The sequence below is a fragment of the Pteronotus mesoamericanus genome, unplaced genomic scaffold (genome assembly GCF_021234165.1).
Source record: "Pteronotus mesoamericanus isolate MK-2021 breed Mesoamerican mustached bat unplaced genomic scaffold, CSHL_Meso_final contig_42, whole genome shotgun sequence".
In the NCBI taxonomy this organism is placed as follows: Eukaryota; Metazoa; Chordata; class Mammalia; order Chiroptera; family Mormoopidae; genus Pteronotus; species Pteronotus mesoamericanus.
In genome coordinates, this window is record NW_026555157.1 from 11214851 (window position 1) to 11237730 (window position 22880).

The window sequence follows — 22880 nt, forward strand, 5'->3', positions numbered from 1 at the left end:
GGGGTGTTGAAATCCCCTACTATCAGTGTGTTGCTGTCTATATATATTTTTTGTAGTCATCCAACAATTTCCTTATAAACTTGGGGGTGCCTATATTGGGAACACATAAGTTTACAATGTTGATGTCTTCTTGATAGATTCTTCCTTTAAGTACTATAAAGTGTCCCTCTGGGTCTCTTTTTATGGCCTTTGTTTTGAAATCTACTTTGTCTTTTACAAGTATGGCAACCCTGGCCTTTTTCTCTTGCCCATTTGCTTGGAATATTTTTTTCCATCCCTTTACTTTCCATCTGTGTAGGTCTTTTGCTTAGGTGGGTCTCTTGCAGGCAGCATATGTGTGGGTCATGTTTTCTTATCCATTGAGCTACCCTGTGTCTTTTGATTGGGGCATTTAGTCCATTCACATTGAGAGATATTACTGATAGAAACTTACTCATCTTTTCTCTTTGTACCTGTGTTCCTCTCTCTCTCATTCTTTTCCTTCATCTCCTTAAACCAGTCCCCTTAGCATATCTTGGAGTGCTGGTTTGGTAGAGATGTATTCTTTTAGTCTTCTCTTGTCTGGGAAACTCCATGTTTCCCCTTCTATTTTAATGGAGAGCCTAGCTGGGTAGAGCAGCCTTTGCTGTAGGCCCTTGCTTTTCATGGCTTGGAATATTTGTTGCCATTCCCTTCTGGCTTGTAGTGTTTCTGTTGAGACGTCAGCTCCTAGACATATCGGGGCCCCCTTGTATGTTCCTTTGTCCTTCTCCCTTGCTGCCTTGAGGATTGTCTCTTTGTCTTTGACATTTACCATTTTAATGATGATGTGTCTTGGAGTGGACCTCTTTGAGTCCCTCTTGAGTGGGGTCCTCTGTGCCTCCTAGATCCATGAGACCCTGTCTCTCCTCAAATTAGGGAAATTTTCCATCATTACTTTTTCGAGGAGGTTCTCTATCCCTTGATTCTCTTCTTCTCCTTCTGGTATCCCTATTATACGGATATTATTGCGTTTCTGGTTGTCCTGAATTTCCCTAAATGCCTCTTCATTCTTTTTAAGTCTTTTTTCCATTTCTTGTTCTTTCTGGGAGCTTTTTTCTACCTTGTCCTCCATCTCACTGATTCGATCCTCGGCTTCATCCTGCCTGCTTTGGATTCCTTCTACTGTGTTCTTCAATTCAGAAATGGTATTCTTCATATTGTCTTGTGTCTTCTTGATAGTTTTATGTCCTTTTCCAGGTTGATATAGTTTGTTGAAAGATCCTGATAGTTTCTCTGCAGTTTCTCATAGTTATCTTTGAGCTGGCTGAGCTCATTGAGCTTCCTTAGAACCACTGTTTTGAATTCAGTATCTGATAGTTCCCTTGTCTCTATATCATTTAGCTCTCTCTGTGGGGAGTCCCCTTTTCCACTCATTTGGGAGGAACTTCTTTTTCTTCCCATTTTTGTGAGAGGTTATTAAGTAATTAATTAATTAATTTATTTATTTATTTTTATTTTATATCTCCTCAGGAAACCATAGCACTACTGAGTGTCTATCACATCCTATAGAGAATTTCAATCTTAGGTCACAGCGTTAAGAGCTCCTGGTTTTGATTCCATAAGCTCTCTTTGAAATGACCTATCATTTATTTATTTTTGCTTCTGCTTCAGTTGATCCGTCTAGATTTCCTGACTTTGTGGATTCAACTTTAGTGGTAGTAGGCAGGTCTTTTTATTAATTAATTAATTTATTTATTTATTTATTTATTTTTGCTTTACTTTTCTTTCTGGGCCTACCTCTGATGATGTCAGTTGTTGACCCTATATGACCTTGGGTCATTTGTTTAAGCCTTCCATAAGTCTATTGTCTGTGTCTGACTCCTCCTTTGGGCAGCTGTGTGACCCCTTCGGCCAGGGATCCACTATTTATGTGGATCTCCCTGCACTCTTGCACTGGCTCCTTGAGCGTGCTGCCTGCCCACCTGGGCATTTATTCACTGGACCTCTTGCATTCTTCTGGCGCCGTGCCTTGTGGGTGTCCCCAGACTGCTCAGTTTAGGGTCTTATATTGTGTGTTTTCCCTGCTTTTGGCTCTTTGGGGGAGTCACCTGCCTTCGCCAAATGGAGACTACAAAAATGGGAGGAAGTCAGCTCGAGGACTCTCCGGTTAATCCTGTCTCCAGTCTTTTCTCTGGGGTCTCTGGGACGCGCTGTTACCCCTTGGACCCATGATCCACTATTTCCGCAGACTGCTCTGCACTCACAGGTCTGCATGGGCTCCGGTTTATACCTGCCCTTGCCAATCTCTGTACTCCCTAGCAGGCCCCATGGGTGCCAACCTGCAGGAGCCCTCACCAGCCCGCGTGGTCGGGAGTCCACACACGCGCTGGCCAACCTTCGCTGGCCACTTGACATGTGTGCACATGCTTGCACTGGGTGGTTTTGGGATCTCTATTGTGTGCTTTTCAACTTTTGGCTCTTTGGGGGCGTGGCCTGCCTGCGCACAATGGACTATGGAAAGGAGAAGGAGCTGGGATTCCCTAGTTTCTCCTCCTGATCTTTCCCCAGCACCTCTGTTTCCAGTCTCTCCTCGGGGGTCTCTGGGCAGTTCTGTGACCCCTTCAGCCAGGGATCCACTATTTCTGCGAACCATGTTGTGTTCATGGGCTGTCTGGCTCCCGCGCGGCCCCTTCTGCCTTTTTGGGGGCAAGCCCTGCCTGTGCAAAATGGAGACTAAGGAATGGGGAGGGAGTCGGACTCCCCAGTTCCTCTTCCCTTTCTTTCCCCAATGCCTCCTTCTTCAGTCTCTCCTCAAGGCTCTCTATGCATCTGTGTGACCCCTTTGGCCAGGGATCCTCTATTTCTTCCAGCTTGTCTGCACTTAGCATCCCCCACTCACACATGCACAAGCTATGTGTGGAGTGCACAAAAGGCAGGTTAATTGATTCCGTTATGCCTGAGCGAGACGGTAGCTGCAGATTGGGAGGTGAGTTATCACCAGGGCTCTGCCGGCCACCATCTCAGTTCTCTTCACAAAGTTTTCCTCACCAGTCTTTTCCCAGGCACCAGCCCACTCTGCTGCTGCCTCTACGCAGAGATCATGGAGGGTGGCTGCCACTGCAAATTTTTGCTTTGGGCCTTTATATGTCTCTTTGCATCTCCAGCCACCTGTCTCTGGCAGAGAGCGCCCCTAAGCTTTTTGGGGTTGCGTTTTGTCTGTGTGTTTTCCTGGTTTCAGCTGCTGTAGTGTAGGGGTCCCTGTTTATGATTCAGACCCTGTTCTTCTCAGGGGGAGCTAACTGGCCGTTTCAATGTCCCTCTGGTGCTGGTGCCTGTGGGCGCCCAGCCCACCCTCTAGAGCCTCCACCACACTTCTCACCTGTTGGGATATGTGAGAGTTGAATCCACTGTCTGTCCGTGGTTCCAAGGCTCCTCTCCCTCTATCGTTTTATTGTTTTCCAGGTGATTTCTCCACTATTTAGTGGCAATTCCAGTTTGGTCTTGGGAGGAGGTCAGCGTGACTCCCATTCATTCCTTCACCATCTTCCACCCCTCTCAAAAAACATTTAAAATAGTATCAAAATAGTATAAAATATCCACAAGTGTATAAACAAAACATGTAAGATCTACACCCAGAAAACCATGAAATGTTACTGAAAGTCGATAAAGAAGAGCTAAATTGATAGAGACATATCTCATGGGCTCAGATAGAAAGACTAAAACATTAAGATATCAATTCTCCCTATATGGGTGAATTATCACCAAATGAATGTATGGATTCATTGAAATTTCAATCAGAATTGTAACAGTTTTGATAATATTTGAATAATTTCTTCTAAAGTGTATGTGAAAGAGCTAAGCACCATTCCTGAAGAAAAATACAGAAGATTTACTTTCCTTGTCATATGTAATGATGATTATTAAATGATAATAAACAATATGTGTGACATTGTTGTGTGGTAGACTAATTGGTAAATGAGACAGAACAGAGTAATTAGTGGAATCACACATACACAGACTTTTTGTAAGTGGAAGAAAAAAGGGGTCCTATGGAAAGTAACCTCATAGAGTGAATGGATCATAAATTCCTAACTGGGCAGGTCATTGTGAGTAGTCATGCCTCAGGCATATAATTTTTTAATATTTATCTTCATCTTAATCAAGCTCTGTCCACTGTTTTTGTTCATCTAGGTTAACATACTTTTTAAATAAATCCTAACCACCCTCAAGGGAGTGCATAATCTTGTTAAGATTATGTAATCTTAATCCCTGTAATCCAATCCCTGGCTGCCCTTGCTTTCTTCCACTATCCAATATGACCCTTAAAGTTTAACATTCACATGTTGTGGTACAGTGTTAAACAGCCTCAAATTCCTCCCTTTGCTATTTGTATTCCCTTTGTCATGTGACTTTGCTGCTTCCCTTATCAAATACTATAATATATGTATCAGTAAGAAAAAAGTATAGTTAGAGTTTATAAACATAATATTCAGTAAAAATGTAAATTCCAAAAGATTATACATGGATTTGAAATTATTTTACTGAAGTGTATATTCTGAGACAGAGATTAATGCGCAGCATGTTTAATTAATAAGAAATAATCGTTGGATGAAACCCTTTAAGGAAGAGAAAGAAAACAGAATTGTGCAGAGAGATCAGATGATCTGTGATGCAGGCCCAACGACAGTCTCAATGGTAGATTCAGAACGGCTTTCTTGATGAGCCAAGAGGGGCTCTCTTGATGAGCCAATATCAAGTGCTGTTGGGTATCATTTGATGCAGGCGAGCCAGGAAGTATGTATTCTTCGGAAGCAATTTGTGACATTCTGCTAGTGTAAGATTAACTACTGATGACACTGCCTGCATTTTGGGGAATATATTCTTCACTGAGGGAGTCGGGGTGAGGGTTAGATTGAACATAGCAGTGCCCACTGATTGGGTGACCAAGTTTTATCTTTTTTCCCACCTTCTATTTACATCAACGTAAAAGCTCATGATGTTCAAGATTCAAAAGAAACCCCTGAAATGAAATTTACCCTTACTACCCACTTTTCTTTTCTTTTTGTTAAATTCATGTTGGCAGATTAAGTCCTTTTGTACCATCTTAGAAATTCCTTTAAAATAAATTTTTAAATCTCTGAATTGGGAGGGACATTAAGTTGCACCATATTTTCAATGTCAGTAGAGCTCCCTCTTTATGGAGGTCGAACATAATAACACCCCAAATTTTCAGGGTGGGATGCATTAGTGACTTCATTCTTAAGAGTTCAATATAAAAAGGAGAGGGAAAAAAAATTAATGGAGGGAAAACTTGACAAGCACTACATGAGCTAAGTAAGTGATTAAGGATAAAAATACCATTGCTAAGACATTTTAATATCATACACCCTTGATATTACAGAGAGAAAAGCACTTTGCCTTGTGATATCTTTCTTTCAACTAAAACCAATAAACTCAGAGTGATTATGAGAAAAACAACATACACACCTATATTCAAGATAATTGTTACAAAACACCTGTTCAGCACCCCTCAGATATGTCGAGGTTCTCAAAAATGTAAAGTCTGAGAAACAGTCCAGAACAACCTAAGTAGACACGTTGGCTAAGTGGAATAGGATATAGTCAGGATGGGTTTCTGGAACAGAAAAAGGTAAAAAATGAGGAAATCAGGTCCTAGCTGGGTAGTACAGTGGGCTGGAGTGATGTCTCAATATGCCAGGGTTGTGGGCTGGATCCCCAGTCAGGGTACATATAAAGTCAACTAGTGAATGCATACACGAATGGCACAACAAGTCAATGTTTCATTCTTTTTCTCTCTCTCTCCTGCTTCTTCTCTCTCTCTAAAATCAATAAATTAAAAAAAATAAAAATGAGATTAGAATAAAGTATAGACTTTAGTTAATAATGTATCAGCCCTGGCTGGTGTGGCTCAGTAGATTGAGTGCCAGCCTGAGAACCAAAGGGTTGCTGGTCCAATTCCCAGTCAGGGCATATGCCTGGGTTGCGGGCCAGGTCCCTAGTAGGTTGTGCTCAAGAGGCAACCACAGATTTATGTTTTCTCCCTCGCCTCCTTTCCTTTCTCTCAAAAATAAATAAAATATTTAAAAATATATCAGCAATGTATAAGCATGTATATTTATGTGTGTATATATATTACTAAATATGTTATGTCTATGATATACTTATATATCAATTAGATAGTTATAAACTATGTAAAATTATAAAAAGTGTGTATATGTGCAATGTGTTATTTATAATTGTGTATAGTTTATAATTATACCATTAATAGATAAGTTATATAGAAATTTTGCACACATGCACACACTTGTATAAAGTAGCAATGCCGACACTCCTTAGGCTAATGCTTACACAGAACACTTTCTGTTGTATTTAACAATGTTTGTAACTTCACTAACCTTAAATCAGTTATTTTTCATAATTACCAAGCTTATGCCTTGATATTTTAAACTTTATTTGGAATTTCTTTCAAATATATTAGATCGTTTTATGTGTAGATGAACACCTAAAGTCCTTCTAAGAAAAATGGTTAAGGTGTTTACATTTAAAAAAAAAATAGTGTGGATCTATAAAGTAGTATAATGCTAAAGGCTTTTTCTTCCTCCCTCCCCCTCTCTCTAAAAATAAATAAATAAAATATTTTTTTAAAGATGTTTAAAAAAACAATATATCAGTATTGGCACATTGGTTGTGGCAAATGTACCACAGTAATATTAGCAAGAGAGGGAACTAGATTTGGGGTATACAGGACTCTAGAATGTTCTTGTAAATTTTCTGTATTTGTAAAGCTTTTCAGAGCTAAGAAGTTTACTTAACAAACAAATACATGAAACATATTCAGTGGTGGAACTAGTTAAAACGATTATTTAACTGAAAAATACATGTACCTTTCACATGATTGTTTCACCGACAGTTTTATTTAAGTGATTCAGTTTACTTTCCATATATTATGCTATAATTATACTTACAAAGTTAAGGCTACATTAGCAGCTTTCCCCTTTGATTTGGATGAGCAAGTCACATTCAAATTCTTACATTATTATTTATTACATTTTATAGATCAAGCTAACCCTACTCTTTCCTCCTGAGAGCAAATGTTTGAATTTAGTCAGCCTCCCCAAACCTTTGGAAGAACTTTTAATTCACATTTAATTCTTTACAATAACTCCAAAGAATCAAATGATATACTAAATTTAAATCAAAAACAAACTTGAAATGTATTTAAAGATTTTACTAGCCAGTAAGAAATATTAAATGATTATGTTTCAGTTGAGTGTACCACTCCAATTAAGTCTGAGATATATAATTGTTAAATGTTTCCAGTACCAGGGACTGTGGCAGACATTGCAAGAAAATTGAAATTAAAATAAAAAAGATCAACTTTTACTCTTTTGGGAGACTTCAAATTCAACTTAAGATACCTCCAGCTAGTTAATTCAGTTGCTACCTCTTGTGATTACAGGAATTGACACAAAGCTTGATAGATAATAAGTATTAAACAAAGATAATATATTGACATATTTCCCATGTGCATCCATGAAGAGTGTAACTCATACGCATGATTTCTAGTACATTGAGTAAATATTAATATCAATCTACTTTAGAAAATTTATATTGCACCTTCTAAATATATAACATTTAGCAAGATATACTCTAGGTTTTCATGAAAACTGTATTTGTTCCATTAAGAAGTGTATAACTACCCTGGGAAATAAGTACAAAGATAGCATAGAACCAAAAAACAGAAATCACTTCTGGGACAGAACACAAAATTCTGCAATATTTAATAGATGTAAATTAAGTCATTTCTGGACTAAGAATATTGTAAGGAAAACAGAAGCCAGAAAAAGGAGGATGTGTGATTAAACAAAGACAAGGTAGTAATAAAGTTAATATTTGGCTAGAAGCATAGGTCAATTTTCAGAGGCAGCACACCAGGGGTTAAATGAAGGCTCACATACCAGGGAAATGGATAAAAACTGATGAAAGAATATTAACTCAATTTTCCACATAAAGCAAATATCCCTAAAGGATAATATGTTCAGTAGGTGAATCAGGAAAGCAAACCAAAAAATAAACAAATTTATCTTGTAAAAGCATGACTGTTTGATTTGTCCCCAAGTTAGCACTGTGTAGGAGGGAAAAAACAAAAGAACAACTTCCCTAACTATAGTCTTATAATCACAAGTATTTATGTCATGAAATCATACCAGTTATTGCCTTAGAAGTGTGAAAATAAAAATGTAATCTAATGTAGTCCCACACTGGTTTGCCAACAAAAATTTAGAGAAAACAAATGTAAATGTTCTTTGGAGAAAAACATTTTAAATAAAGGCTGTAGATTCTTTCTCTTGATAAAATTGCAAAGAACAGTTCCATTCAACATAATGAAACCCATCAAGAATCACACAATCATGTAAATCCAAAAGTAAAGTTAAGCTAAAGAATCAATTCCCAAACTGCAGGTAATGGAATCATTAGATGAGTATAGAAAAAAAAAATGTATTTATATGTAAAGAAACAAAGGGCATTAAAGTTATTATGAGTAATGAATCAACAAAATATTCCTGAAAACATTAAGCAATAGCACAAATTAAACTTTTAAAAATGAAAAAAAATGCTACTTATATTAAAATTTCAGTATTACTAGTACTAAAATAGAAAATTAAAATATTACCAATATTAAAATGTTGAATTTTAATAATATTTCAGGTTAAAAGCAACTAGACATAGCTGCATAAAAAATTAGTGTAATGGGATATAGTTCCATAGAAAATTACTCAGAAAGAAAAATAATAATAATAAACAGAGAGGATAAATGATGAAGTCTAAATTCTGTTAAGTCATATTTAGAGAACCTGAGAACAAAAAGATTTCAGGAAACTCCTTTTTCATTGAGATCACAGTAAATAATATCCTAGATTTTCTTCAGAATCCTTCCTCACTTTCAGAAAACTCAAAGAATCATAGTAGGGTTAGCTAATAAAGGGAAAACCCACAGTTAGACATGGTCTGGTAAAATAGCAGAGCAAAAACCAGAAAAAAAAAAAAGTCTTAAAAGCAAAGATGAAGATCAGTTGACCTGCAAAGGAATGACAGACAAATAGCTCATTTTCATTAGGAAAAAAAAAAGGCCAGAAAAGAATGAAATAATATCTTCTGATTGATCTAAGTATAATTGTTTGTAGTATGATTTGTTTTCTTCATTTTCTTTGTTTTTAATTAAAATAAATTTTCATTTTTAATGTGGTAAAAATGTTCCATTATTTCCCTTATGGTTTGTATTTTTATGTCTTTTTTTAAAAACAATCCTTCCCATCCCAAATTCATGAAAAACATGATCCTCTATCTTCTTTTAAGTAAATATATATATATATATATATTTATTAATTTATTTATTAGAGTAGATTCTGTAACACAATTGAGAAAGAATTCCATTTGGAATATAAAATTAACTCCTGCAAATCAATGATAAGACTATATATTAGAAAACTGGGGAAAAGACATAAACAGATATTTCATATAGGGTTTCAAAGTTAGTAGTAATTATATTTAACCTAGATTATGTAAACATTGATTTCTATTTTTTAATGGCACATACAGTTTTCTGGCTACAACAAACCAGCAGAGAAAATATTTACATTAATAAATGATGTCAAATCTTTATAAGGTAATGTATAATTAAACATGTAGATAATTTCTATAGGGATTTCAAAGAAAAAGCAAGCACAGTGAACTTGGAGGAATTGTCACATGCTATTAGAAGACATTTGAATTGGGAAATTCTTGACAGAAGGAAAAAATAAAGGATGGAAAGGAGGGGATGAGAGAACGAAGGAATAAAGGAGTGGAGACAAGAAGGATATTATATATAAGAAAAAGTAATACTTAGGGTTGGCAAATGTGAGAACAATCTAAGTAAACCAACACAATGTTTTATGAATTTTTAAAAATTTTCTGTTATTAGACATCTTTTTAAAGCTGTTCAGTTTGCCCCTTGAAATTCATCAAATGACTCATTTCATTTTTACCTAGAGTGTTCCCTTTGTGTGGTTCTATCCTCTTATCTTAGAAACAATCATTCTCGCACAGCATGGTCACCTCATTTCATGCCCTTCGAGAGCCTTTGCAGGTAGGCAATATTTCACATGCAGTTTGGTGTGGGAACTCTAAACATCACTGAACAAAAACAAATCCATTCAGGAAAATAGCTCTAGAGGGATCGGAAATGCTAAGGCTAGAATCATTCTCAGAGATGAAGTGGCCCAAATCTTTGCTCCCCTTCCGAGTCCAGAGGGAGGCAGTTCTATCGATGACATAGGAGAGCATGCAGGGGAGGGAGCCGGAGCAGAGGCAGGCTGTGTGTATCTATGCACAGATGAGAGTTACAATTAAACCGTGGCCATATTTTGTTTTACTCAAATTTTCTAAATATAAATGGCTCTTTATAGGTAGCTATATATTGAAAAACATATATAAAATCAGGTCAATTTCACTTTTTTAAATATATGTCAAATTCTTAGCAAATGATTAGATTCCCACAAAATAAATATGGTTAGATACTTCCTTTAATCAAAATAAACAAAAACTATATTGATGGAGCATTATTCACATGGCCGAGAAAATGGCAACACAATTGACTTGGAGGGTAATACTGCAGAACACTAGTGGTAAAGGGAAAAAAAATGTGTCTAATAAAATTTTCCCACAGATAAATAGGCAATTAAGTATAAGCTCTGCCACAGCTATGAAGCTGTCATAGATGCTATATCCAAATCATGTCTCTGGTTCCCCCAAACCTCTATCTGGAGAGGAGAAAAGGTATTTTTAATTTAATTTATTGGGGTGGCATTGGTTAATAAAATTATATAGGTTTCAAGTATACAATTCTATGACCCATTATCTGTATGTTGCATTGGGAGCCCACCACCCAAAGTCAGATCTTGTTCCATCTCCATGTATATTTTACCCTATTTACCTTTCACTATCCCCCAGATCCATTCCTTCTGGTAACCACCATACTATTGTCTGCGTCTACGAGTCTTTTTGTTCTTTCATTTGTCCATTGGTTGCTTTCAGTTTTATATCCCACATATGAGTGAACTCATATGATTCTTTTTGTCTGACATTTTACTTAGCATGATTTTCTCAAGATTCATCCGTATTGTCTCAAATGGCAGTATTTTATCTTGTGACTGAATAGTATCCTATTGTATACAAAGTCTGTCCAGAAGGTGTCCAACCATGTAATATTGAAAATAGAGACATTTAGTGAAGAAGACACAAGATGCAAGAAACATGGTCCACAGGGCAACGACTCCTCAGCCCCCTTAGAAGTAGGTACCGTGGGACCTCACACAGTTCTCCCAATAGCCATCACCTGCCCTGTCGTACTTTCCTGAATCTCATCAATGGTCAGAAATCTCACACTTTTCAAGAGTGATTTTAGTTTCGGGAAAACCCAGAAGTTGCAGGTCACCAAATCTTGACTGAAGGATGGCTAAGTCCCCTGGGTGACTTGATGTTTCACTAAAATACTCTGCAGGAGACGTGATGCATGAGTGGGTATACTGTAGTGAGGAAGATGCCAATCATCAATTGTCCATAGCTGTGACCTTCTGAATCATCCCAATAGTTTCCACAGAGGAATGTTCAAGTTAACATAAAATCTGATGCAGATTCATTGTTCTACTTGCTCATTTTGAATACAATAGCTACACATGTTCTCTCAACGACATCTACTTCTCCCACTAACTAGTACAGTGAAGTCATCATGGTTCACATATGCACATTCCAGTTCACTCTCCTTGGCTGCCAGGTTATATCTATGTGGTGCAAACCATTCTCATTATATTAACAATGGATGGATTTTTCCAGACAGAACTTGTATATGTATATACCACATCTTCTTTATCTAATCATCTATCAAAGGACGCTTTGGTTGTTTTCATGTCTTGGCCACTGTTTTTGAAGCCTCTTTTAGTAACCCGTTTTCTGGAGATAACTGATGACTGCTGTTAAGTTGAGCTTTTGGGTGCCCCTGAAGCAGCTAGGTTGGCTATCTGTTCTAGTTTGAAAATTACCTAGATCAAATCAAACTAAAAGATCTATTATGTAGGCCTTTTATATTGCTAAGAAGACAAAAACTAGAAAAAGACAATCCAGAAAAGTCCCAATCAGGTCTGATCATAAATACATACATACATACATACATACATACATACATACATATATCTGCATAAAAAACATTATTTGTCATACAGCAGCAGTTTCATAAAGACTCAGTAAAGTTTGGTTTCTTTTATAAGCCCTTCATATTGGTCAATATATTTTACAGATTTATGTTGTAAATCTAATTTTAAACTAAGAAAATTTTGTTATGTAAATAAAACAGATATATTTAGTTAATTCAGAACAATATGTAGAAATTTTATTTCTAAATGAAAATACCGTAGTATCTACAACTAAGTGAAAATTTTAACTATGATGAAATATGCATCAGATTTTTTTTTATTTTTGTTCAGTTACAGTTTTATTTTATTGTTGTTCAGTTACAATCATCCTGTTTTTTCCTATAAAAGTGCCATTTAAGAAATTATTTATAAGGATATCCTCTCCTTTCTCTCTTTTTCTTCTCACTGTCATTTCTTTGTCCAAAATCACTTTGTTATCACAGACATAAACCCTAATATAGATGAGTGTTAGGATTTAAGAACAGATACAGTGACCACAATGCATAAAAAACACATTTTATCAATGGCAAATTGGAACAATCATTCACTTCCTTCAATAGTTATTACCATGACCCGTAACACCCGCATATATCCAATTCAAAGCTTTGTTTTATGAGCTGGAGGTTGCAGTAGAATGAATACAAAGGAAAGAGGTAGTGCATAAATTTTAGCTTTTATTATATCATAAGTTCTTGTTATGTTAATTAGAAAACTCCATTATACCATTCAGATTTTGAAGTTATAATTTCAAAGTATATATTGTATATATACTTTGTATATTGTGTGAATGTTTGTATATTGTATGTATATGAAATTGTGTCTGTGTTTCTGAAAACAGTGTAAAATAATTATCAACCACGTTAATTTTAAAACAGTATCTTCATGCCCTAGCTGCTGTGGCTCAGTGGGTTGAATATTGGCTTGCAAACTAGAAGGTCACCAGTTCTATTACTGGACAGCGCACATACTTAGGTTGCAGGCCAGGTCCAAGCTGGGGGGTGTGAGAGAGGCAACTGATTGATGTTTCTCTCCCTCTCTGTCTTCCTCCTTTCTCCTCTCTCTAAAAAATAAAAACAATCTTAAAAAAAAAACAATATCATCATTCTGATATTTTTCATTACTCAGATGTACTGATCATGTTACATGTAATAATAATAATAAAAGATGCAGATTTTTTGGTAACTGAATTCAGACCTTTTGCCCTCTCTAGGTCTAATTTATCTGCTGTAAAAAAAAAAAAAAAAATCCCATTATTGTTGTCAAGATAAAGGAAGAAAAGAAATGCCTGTGAAAGATTTTCAATGGATTTCTAATAACATGAACTTAGCTTGATAGTTCCTGTTCACTTTAAACTGCATTTTAAAAGTTTTCCTAAAATGTAAACATTTCCTCACTATAAGTGATGATAATAAATCGTAATTTATTTTGAGACAGGCACCTGATATGGCAGTTTTTAGCCTGGAATGACTTATCTGGTTTATAATATCTAGTTTACAGTGAAAAAAATGACAGACTCTAAGGACATTATAAGGTTATTTTTTTCATATTGAAAAACAACTACTTTACTCAAAGGTTATAAAAAGACTTTGGAAGTTTGACAATAAAATTCATTTCGGAATTGTTGTTTTACTCACGACCTACATGCATACAAGTTTATTTTGGTGTAGTTGTCAAAGTTGCTCTTTCTTGTGCATTAGTATTTACTTTTCTGCAGTGAGTTATTTTTTCTTTCTCTCATTTTTCCTTCCCTTGCTCACAACATGCACACAGAGACATACTCTTACACACATGCACAAAAATATACTGTTACAATAAATAATTGCATGGCTTTATAAAAATAGATTATCAAAGAGAAGATAGGTCACATTGTGGTCTCTTGTGCTTGTTCAGGTCCCTCAGGTACTATTACTATGTGGTGACTGAAGATACATTTATTGCGTTCTTTACAATGTCTAAAATTTTAATTTTCCGCTATGAAGCATCTAAGGTCTGTCTAGGATAGTCGGAAATGTCTTTCTAATTGCTTTTTCCATGCAAAAGAGATACAATAGATTACCAAGAACAGAACTATTAATCATCTGTCTAAGTGCAGTTTCTATTCTGCATGCAATATTTATAAGGGTTTATATACTCCTGACAATCAATGCCTACCTGATAAGCCAAACTAAGTAATTGTCCAATGCCTGAAACTCACCAAGAGATGAAGTTTATTCTTGGCTTCTATTCTAGAATGTATTTAGGCTTTAAAAAAAGAGAGTATGAAAGAGAAAAAATATAGTTTTGAAGTTTTTATTAGAAAGAGGAAAATAGTCTAGCTTCATTTTTCTTGTAGATAACAGAAGCCTTTTTATTATTGTCTATAATTCCTACAAAAACTATGATAACAAATAGGAAAAATGATTTTTGCTACCACTGTATTTATTAAAGGCAGCTCAATGCACTGTTCCTGTGATACTCAAATTAAGAACAACATCCAGCTTCTTGAATAATTTAATTGGGAACTTTCATAACTTAAGAGGCATCTTCATCAATTTATAAATATTGCCTGGTGCATGTATTTTATTATTTATTATGTTATTTTCATTTGGATACAATTTGCATGCTCCAAGTGATGTTCATTAACCATAGGTCAGCCTATTCTTACTTTTAATGTTGTTGCATTGTTAGTTAAACTTAAGCATATACAGAGCCTTATAATTCAACAAATGGTATTATGAAATTTTATTTTATTTATTAAATATAAAATATGATGTGCAGTATTTTAAGGTTATAATTTGCATTTGAAATTTTATAAATTACTTTATAAATTACTGTAACTCATATATACCTATAAACTGTTATAGCTTTAGTACTTATTTTATCCTAATTTGTAATCATTTCATTATCAAAGTTATTTCTTGGCCTTAAAGACATCTTTAGGATTCAAACCATAAGAATTTTGAAGTCTGTATTCACTCATTTAATAATTTATATGCACATGTTACAAATATCATACCACACCAGATTATATAAATTATAAAAAGAAGTCTAAATTAACACCAGTTATCTCAAAATTTGTATTTTTTTAGGAAAAAGATACCCACAGCAAATTCAATACAACAATACAAGTGTTATTAAGCAGTCATTGAGAAAATGCAGGGGAAATTATTATTGGACAGAGAAAATGGGACATGAAGAAAAATAATCGAATTTGAATGGGAAAAGAAAAGAGCTAAGGTGGGTCGAACAATGTAAGCAAAGGCTCAAGTGTAGAAATGATTTTGCTCAACAGGCAGATAAAAGATTTGGGGAGAATGTTTAGTTTCAATAGATAAAGTAACTGGAGAGATGTTTACAAAGGCAATCGAGAGAAGAGTGTACAGATAGGATATTGATTTTCAGACTCAGGTTTTATATTTTATCTTGTAACAGAAATCCATTTTTAAATGATCTGTAAGTGGTGACAGATCAGAAGCAGGATTTTATAAACATTTATGAAAATGTAGTTACAGGTAAAAAACAAAAAGAGTTGCACATCCAGGAGACAGGTTAGACTATCACCTCAAGAATGCTGTCAAACCAGCTTTCTGCCAGGCCACAGGAGGGCAAAACGATTGAAGGAGTGGAGCTTCCTGAGGACTAGATTCTTTTCTGTTTTTCTTCTCCATGGCTGGAATTTTTAAAAAATATTAGATTGTTCCCTGTCCAGTGTTGATTGCTCAGTTGGTTGCAGCATCATCCAATAAACCAAAAGTTCATGAATTTAATTACCAATGAAGATCCATACCTAGGTTGAAGGCTTGGTCCCTGGTTTGGGAGTATACAAGAGAAAACCAACCAATGTCTCTTTCCCTTTCTCTTCCTCTATAATCAATAAGTATGTTCTCAGGTGATATTTAAAAAGAAAAAGTAGGGGCTTATTTCTTCGTTTTCTATTCTGTGCCATTCATCTATGTGTCCGATTTTATGCCAGTACCATGCTATTTTGATAATCATGGCCTTATAATATAGTTTCATATTAGGTAGCATGATTCCTCCAACTTTGTTCTTTTTTCTCATGATCACTGTTGCTATGCAGGATCTTGTGAGGTTCCATATAAATTTTTGAAATGTTTGCTCTAGTTCTGTGAAATATGACATTGGAATCTTGTTAAGAATTGTGTTGAATCTATAGACTGCTTTGGGCAGCATGAACATTTTAATGATGTTAATTCTTCCTATCCATGAACGTGGTATGTGCTTCCACGTATTGGTATCTTCTTTAATTTCTTTGTTCAGTGTCTTATAATTTGCTAAGTACAGGTTTTTTACATCCTTGGTTAGGTTTACTCCTAGATATTTTATTTTTTTTGAAACAATTGTGAATGGGATTTTTTTCTTAATTTCCCTTTCTGTTAGATCATTATTGGCATATAAAAATACAACTGATTTCTGTATATTACTTTTTTATCCTGCTACTTTGTTGAATTCATTTATCAGTTCTAGTAGTTTCTTGACGGAATCTTTGGGATTTTCTATTTAAATAAAGACAGTTTTACTTCTTCCTTTCTGATTTTGATGCCTTTCATCTTTTCTTCCTGTCTGATTGTTATGGCTAAGACTTCCAGTACTATGTTGAATAAGAGAGGTAACAGTGGACATCCCTTCTTGTTGCCAATCTTATGGGGAATGTTGTAGTTTTTGCCCTTTGAGAGTGATGCTAGCAAAAGATTTGTCATATATGGCCTTTATTATGTTTAGGTGTGTTCTCTCTATTCACACTTTGTTGAGAAAGTGTTTTTTTGTTTGTTCATTTGTTTTTAATCACAAATTGTTGCTGGATTTTATCAAAAGCTTTTTCTGTGTCTATGGATATGATCATGTGGTTTTATTCATTTTGTTTATGTAGTGAGTCACATTTATTGATTTACAAATGATGTACCAACCTTGAATTCCCAGAATAAAACTCACTTGATCATGTATGATCTTTTGATGTATTGCTGTATTCGGTTTGCTAATATCTGGTTGAGGATTTTAGCAACTATGTACATCAGGGATATTCACCTATAATTTTCTTTTATAGTAGTATCTTTATCTAGTTTTGGAATTAAGATAATGTTGGTCTGGTAAAATGAGCTTGGGAGTCCTTCCTCCTCTACATTTTTTTAAATAGTTTAAGAAGGAGAGGTGTCAGTTCTTTACAAAATGTTTGGTAAAATTTACCTGTGAAGCAATCCAGTATAGAACTTTGGTTTGTTGTGAGTTTTTTGATTACTGCTTCAATTTCACTAGGTGTAATCTGTCTATTCAGATTCCTCAATTCTTCCTGATTTAGTTTTAGAAGATTGTTTGTTTCCAGGAATTTATCCATTTCATCCAGGCTGTCCAATTTGTTGGCACGTAAATGTTTATAATATTTTCTTACAATCCTTTGTATTTTTTGGTGTAAGCAGTTATTTCTCCCCTTTCAATTTGGATTCTATTTATTTGGGTCTTCTCTCTTTTTTTTCTTGATGTATCTGTTTAAAGATTTGTCTACCTTGTTTAACTTGGGAAAGAACCAGTCAATTAACATTCAACAGAGGAAGCAAGCGCATACAATGGGCTAAAGACAGTTTATTCAATAAATGGTATTGGGAAAATTGGACAGATATATGGAGAAAAATGAAACTAGACAACTTTCTTACACCACACACAGAATAAATTCACAACTGATTAAAGAATTAAATGTTAGACCCAAAACCCTAAAAATTATAAAAGAAAATATAGGCAGCAAAATTTCAAACATTGTTTATAGAAATATTTTATCAGATATGTCTTCCCAGACAAGGGAAACAAAAGAAAATATAAACAAATGGGACTACATCAAACTAAAAAGCTTTTGCACAAAAGAAGAAAACATCACATCAACAAAATAAAAAGCAACCCACAGAATAGGAGAAGATTTTTGCTGATATATCTGATAAGGGATTAGTATCCAAAATTTATAAATAACTTACAAATATCAACACCAAAATAAAAACAACCCAATTAAAAAATGACAAAGGGGGCAGAAACATAAATTGGAGTAAAAATAGCTTCTTCAACAAATGGTGTTGGGAGAGTTGGACAGCTACATGCAAAAAATTGAAATTTGACCACCAACTGACACCATATACAAGAATAATCTCAAGATAGATAAAAGGCTTAAATATAAGTTGCAACACCATAAAATTCCTAAAGGAGCACATAGGCAGGAGACTCTCAGATATCCCACGCAGCAATATTTTCACCTATATGTCCCCTAGAGCAAGGGACACAAGGGAAGGAATAAACAAGTGGGACTTCATCAAAATAAGAAGCTTCTGAATGGATAAAGAAAACATCAGCAGAATGAATAGGGAACCAACCGTATGGGAAAAGATATTTGCCAATGATACATGAGATAAGGGTTTCATCTCTAAAATATATAAAGAACTCACATGACTCTACTCCAAGAAAACAAACAATCCAATTAAAAAATGGTCAAAGGACCTGAACAGACACTTTTCCAAGGAAGAGATACAGAGGGCCTAGCGACACATGAAAGGATGCTCAGTATCACTAGTCATCAGAAAACTGCAAATTAAAACCACAATGAGGTACCTCTTTACACTGGTCAGAATGGTCATCATAAACAGATCAACAAACAACGGGTGCTGCCAAGGCTGTGGAGAAAAGGGAACCCTAGTGCACTGTTGGTAGGAATGCAGACTGGTGCAGCCACTGTAGAAAATAGTTTGGAATTTCCTCAAAAGCTAAAAATGCAACTACCTTTAGACCCAGTGATCCCACTGCTAGGACTATACCCTAAGAACCCCAAAACATCAATTTAAAAGAACCTATGCACCCCAATGTTCATAGCAGCACAATTTACAACAGCCAAGTGCTGGAAGCAACCTAAGTGCCCATCAGTAAATGAGTGGATCAAAACACTATGGTACATTTACACAATGGAATACTGCACAGCAGAATGAAAGAAAGGGCGACTACCCTTCATGACAGCATGGATGGAACTGGAGGGCATTATGCTAAATGAAATAAGCCTGGGGGCAAAAGACAAATACCATATGATCTCACCTATAAGTGGAACCTAACCAACAAAACAAACAAGCAAGGAAAATATAACCAGCAACATTGAAAGAAAGAAGAAACCAACAGAATCAAGAGGGAAGTGGGAGGGGAGAGGAAGGGAAGGGAAGGCTCAAGTCACAGAACATGTACAAAGGACCCATGGACTAAGCCAAAGTGGGAAAGGATTAAGGGAGGGAGGTGGGAGAGGGGGGCAGGGGAAAGTGGTGGCGGGAAGGTGGAGACAAATGTATTTGAACAACAACAAAATAAAATAAATAAATAAATAAAAGTTCTGCAAAATTAAAAAAAAAAAATGTGCAAAGGACCTGAATAGACACTTCTCCAAAAAGGACATACACATGTCCAATAGACATATGAAAAGATATTCAACATCATTAACTTACATTAATGAGAGAAATGTCAATTAAAACCACAATGAGATATCACCTTGCACCTGTCAGAATAGCTATCATCAATAAATCAACAAACAACAAATGCTGGCAAGTATGTGGAGAAAGGGGAACACTTTTGTACTGTTGGTGGGAATGCAGATTGATACAGCCACTGCTGAAAGCAGTATGGAGATACATCAAATAATTAAGAATGGATCTGCCTTTTGACCCAGCATGCCCAATTCTGGGAATCTCTGTGAAGGGACCCAAAATACTAATCAGAAAGAACAAAGTGCCCTCATGTTCAGTGCAGCGTTATTTACAATTGCCAAGGTATGGAAGCAAGTCCAAGCATTCATCGATAGAGGGGATAAAATAACATGGGGCATTTACACAGTGGAATATTACTCAGCTATAAAAAAAGAAGAAACTTTTACCCTTTGCAAGAGTATGGATGGATCTGGAGATCTTTATGCTAAGTGAAACAAGCCAGTGAGAGAAAGACAAATACCACATGATTTCACTCATATGTGGAATCTAATGAACAAGCTGAACTAACAAGCAAAATAGACACAGGCTCATATATAGAAAGCAGGATGGCAGATATTGATGTTAGGGGGGTTAGAGGGTATAGTGATTGAACAAAAAGGAAAAAGAACTCATGGGCTTGGACAACAGTGTAGTGATTTTGGGGGCGGGTGAGTGTGGTATAAGGGAGTTAAATGGTAATGCAAAATATACAGAATTTAAAAAATAAAAAAATAAAAATAAAAACAAAGATGTTAGATTGTTAGAAGGTAAATTAGACTAGCTAGCATTTAGGAAGTTTGTCTATTACTTGAGGGGACCTCTTATAGGTTTCTGGGCTCCCAAGTCTCTAGAACCTTTTACTGACACTTATTACATGTTGTGACACTTGTGATTTGTTTTTGTGTTTTCAGAACTCAATGTCAGTCAAGATGCTTATAATACGCTGTGTCCTCATAGTGGAAACAGTGCAAATTGAATGAGATCAAAGCTGGCCATTTCTCTTATACACCCTGAGAACCCTCATACTGTCCTCTTTCCTTCTTATTTTCTACTCTCCTCTCTGCATACAAACCCTCCTTTTCTTCTCCATTCCTCTTCTTTATCATTAATCCTTTCCTTTTGTTTATCTTCTCCCTTTTACAGTCCTTTGGCTATTTGATGGTAAAAGGCACAACAGAGGTATAAGAGCAAGAATAAAAAGAAAGTAGTGAGTCTCTTACTTCGAAATTATGAGCACCCTTTCTGGGAAAACTGATTCCTGAGTGTTAATGGGCTTCATTAGAAAAATCAGAGAGATTTATTGGTTTTTTTCTTCTAGATTTTCAGGATTTTTAAATATTTTTTTCTTTTTTTCTTTTTCTTGGAGTTTCTCTGCCCTTTTTTTTTCTTTCTTTCTTTCTTTTTAAATACATTTGTCTCTGCCTCCCCCCACCACTTTCCCTTGCCCCCTCCTACTTCCCTCCCTCAGCTCTTCCCCTTTGGTTTTGTCCATGAGTCCTTGCTATATGTTCCTTGACTTTCCCATTCCCTTCCCTTTCCCTGCCCGCCCCTCCCTCCTTCCCTCTTGTCTCTGTTGGTTTCTTTTCCTTTCAGTGTTGCTGGTCATATTTTCCTTGTATCTTTGTATTGTTGGGTAGGTTCTGCTTATAGGTGAGATCATATAGTATTTGTCTTTCGCCTCCTGGCTTATTTCGCTTAGCATAATGCTCTCCAGTTCCATCCATGCTGTTGCAAAGTTTAGTAGTTCTTTTTTCCTTTCTGCTGCATAGTAATCCATTGTGTATATGTACCATAATTTTTTGATCCAATCATCTACTGATGGACACTTGGTTGCTTCCAACACTTGGCTATTGTAAATTGTGCTGCTATGAACATTGGGGTGCATAGGTTCTTTTGTATTGGAGTTTTGGTGTTCTAAGTGTTTAGTCCCAGCAGGTGAATCTGGAACTTTGTATTGGCTACTTATTTAGTATTCTAAAAAAATAATAGGAATAGGTTTGTATACACTTATAAGTTTGAGCTTCTAGAAACATATGTCACTTCAATCACCTTCTTGCTTCCAACAGATGAGGAAACTAAGCAGAAAGTAACAACTGGAATTAGAATCTAAGCAATCTAAATCAATGTTCATGGCCTCTAAACACCAGTCTCTTCTCTTCTGCTATATCAAGTATATATCAAGAACTTGCAGAAGAACCCTTATTTTCAAGAAATAAAAAAAAATTGATGCAACCAGACTAAAAAAAAAAAGAAAGAAAGAAAGAAAAAGAAAAATCAGAGAGAAATTGTGATAGTTATAAAAGCTAAAGAACAGCCTTTCCTTAATGAAAAATTCCCTCTTGCTTTTTCTCTTGCTGACCCTTCATGTGTATGCTGTTCCCATCACTCTTTAAAAGCATGTCAGGTAGCCTAGGCTCTAGTGATGAAGGCTTGGATTACCGTCAGATGGAGTGACAGCATCAGGGGCATTTCCATGGCTGTATCTTGGTAAGCAGAGAAAGAGTAAGAACAGTTTTTGTGACAGAAATAGTCTGGGCTTCTTCACTTCACCACCTATTTGCGATAAGGACATGGGGCTACAGAAGGAGAGTTTGGGCAGAGGACCCACTCTACCTACTGTACAAGAGCCAGTGACCACATGCTCCCATTGAGTATGTTATATCTCTCATCTTTTCTTCTAACATACACATAACCCCAAGTTTTATGTACTCTCTAAATGATAACCAGCAGGAATAGCAAATTTTATTTATTTTATTTTTTTCTATTTATTGATTTGAGAGAGGGAAAGAGAAAGAGAGACAGGCAGACAGACAGACAGACAGACAGACAGATAGACATCGATTTATTGTTCCACTTGTTATGCAGTCATTGATCAACTATTGCATGTGCCCTGACCAGGGATCCAACCTGCAACCTTGGCATACTGAAACAATGCTCTAACCAACTGAGCAGTGAGCTACCAGGTCAGGGAGGAATAGTAAATTTTAAATACTGAGTAAAAAAAGCACAACACTGCAAGTTATATATACTTGTTATGCATGTATATTTATAACTTTTTTTTTTTTCAGTGAGAACACACCAATGGCTTATTGGATGTGTTTCCTGAGATACTTTGTTTCCTCAATTCATCTGATAACCTTGCAACATAAGCCATTGTTTACATATATTGTAAAAACTAGCCTCAGTTTAAGCTTTC

At 35.6% G+C, this 22880-nt stretch overlaps 1 non-coding gene across 1 annotated transcript; it reads right to left on the reverse strand.

Moving 5' to 3' along the window:
* Window positions 1-1475: 1475 nt before the first annotated feature.
* Window positions 1476-1602, reverse strand: LOC129073748 (small nucleolar RNA SNORA25). Its single transcript, XR_008529464.1, has one exon. It is a non-coding gene; the product is annotated as a small nucleolar RNA SNORA25 (small nucleolar RNA).
* Window positions 1603-22880: the final 21278 nt, after the last annotated feature.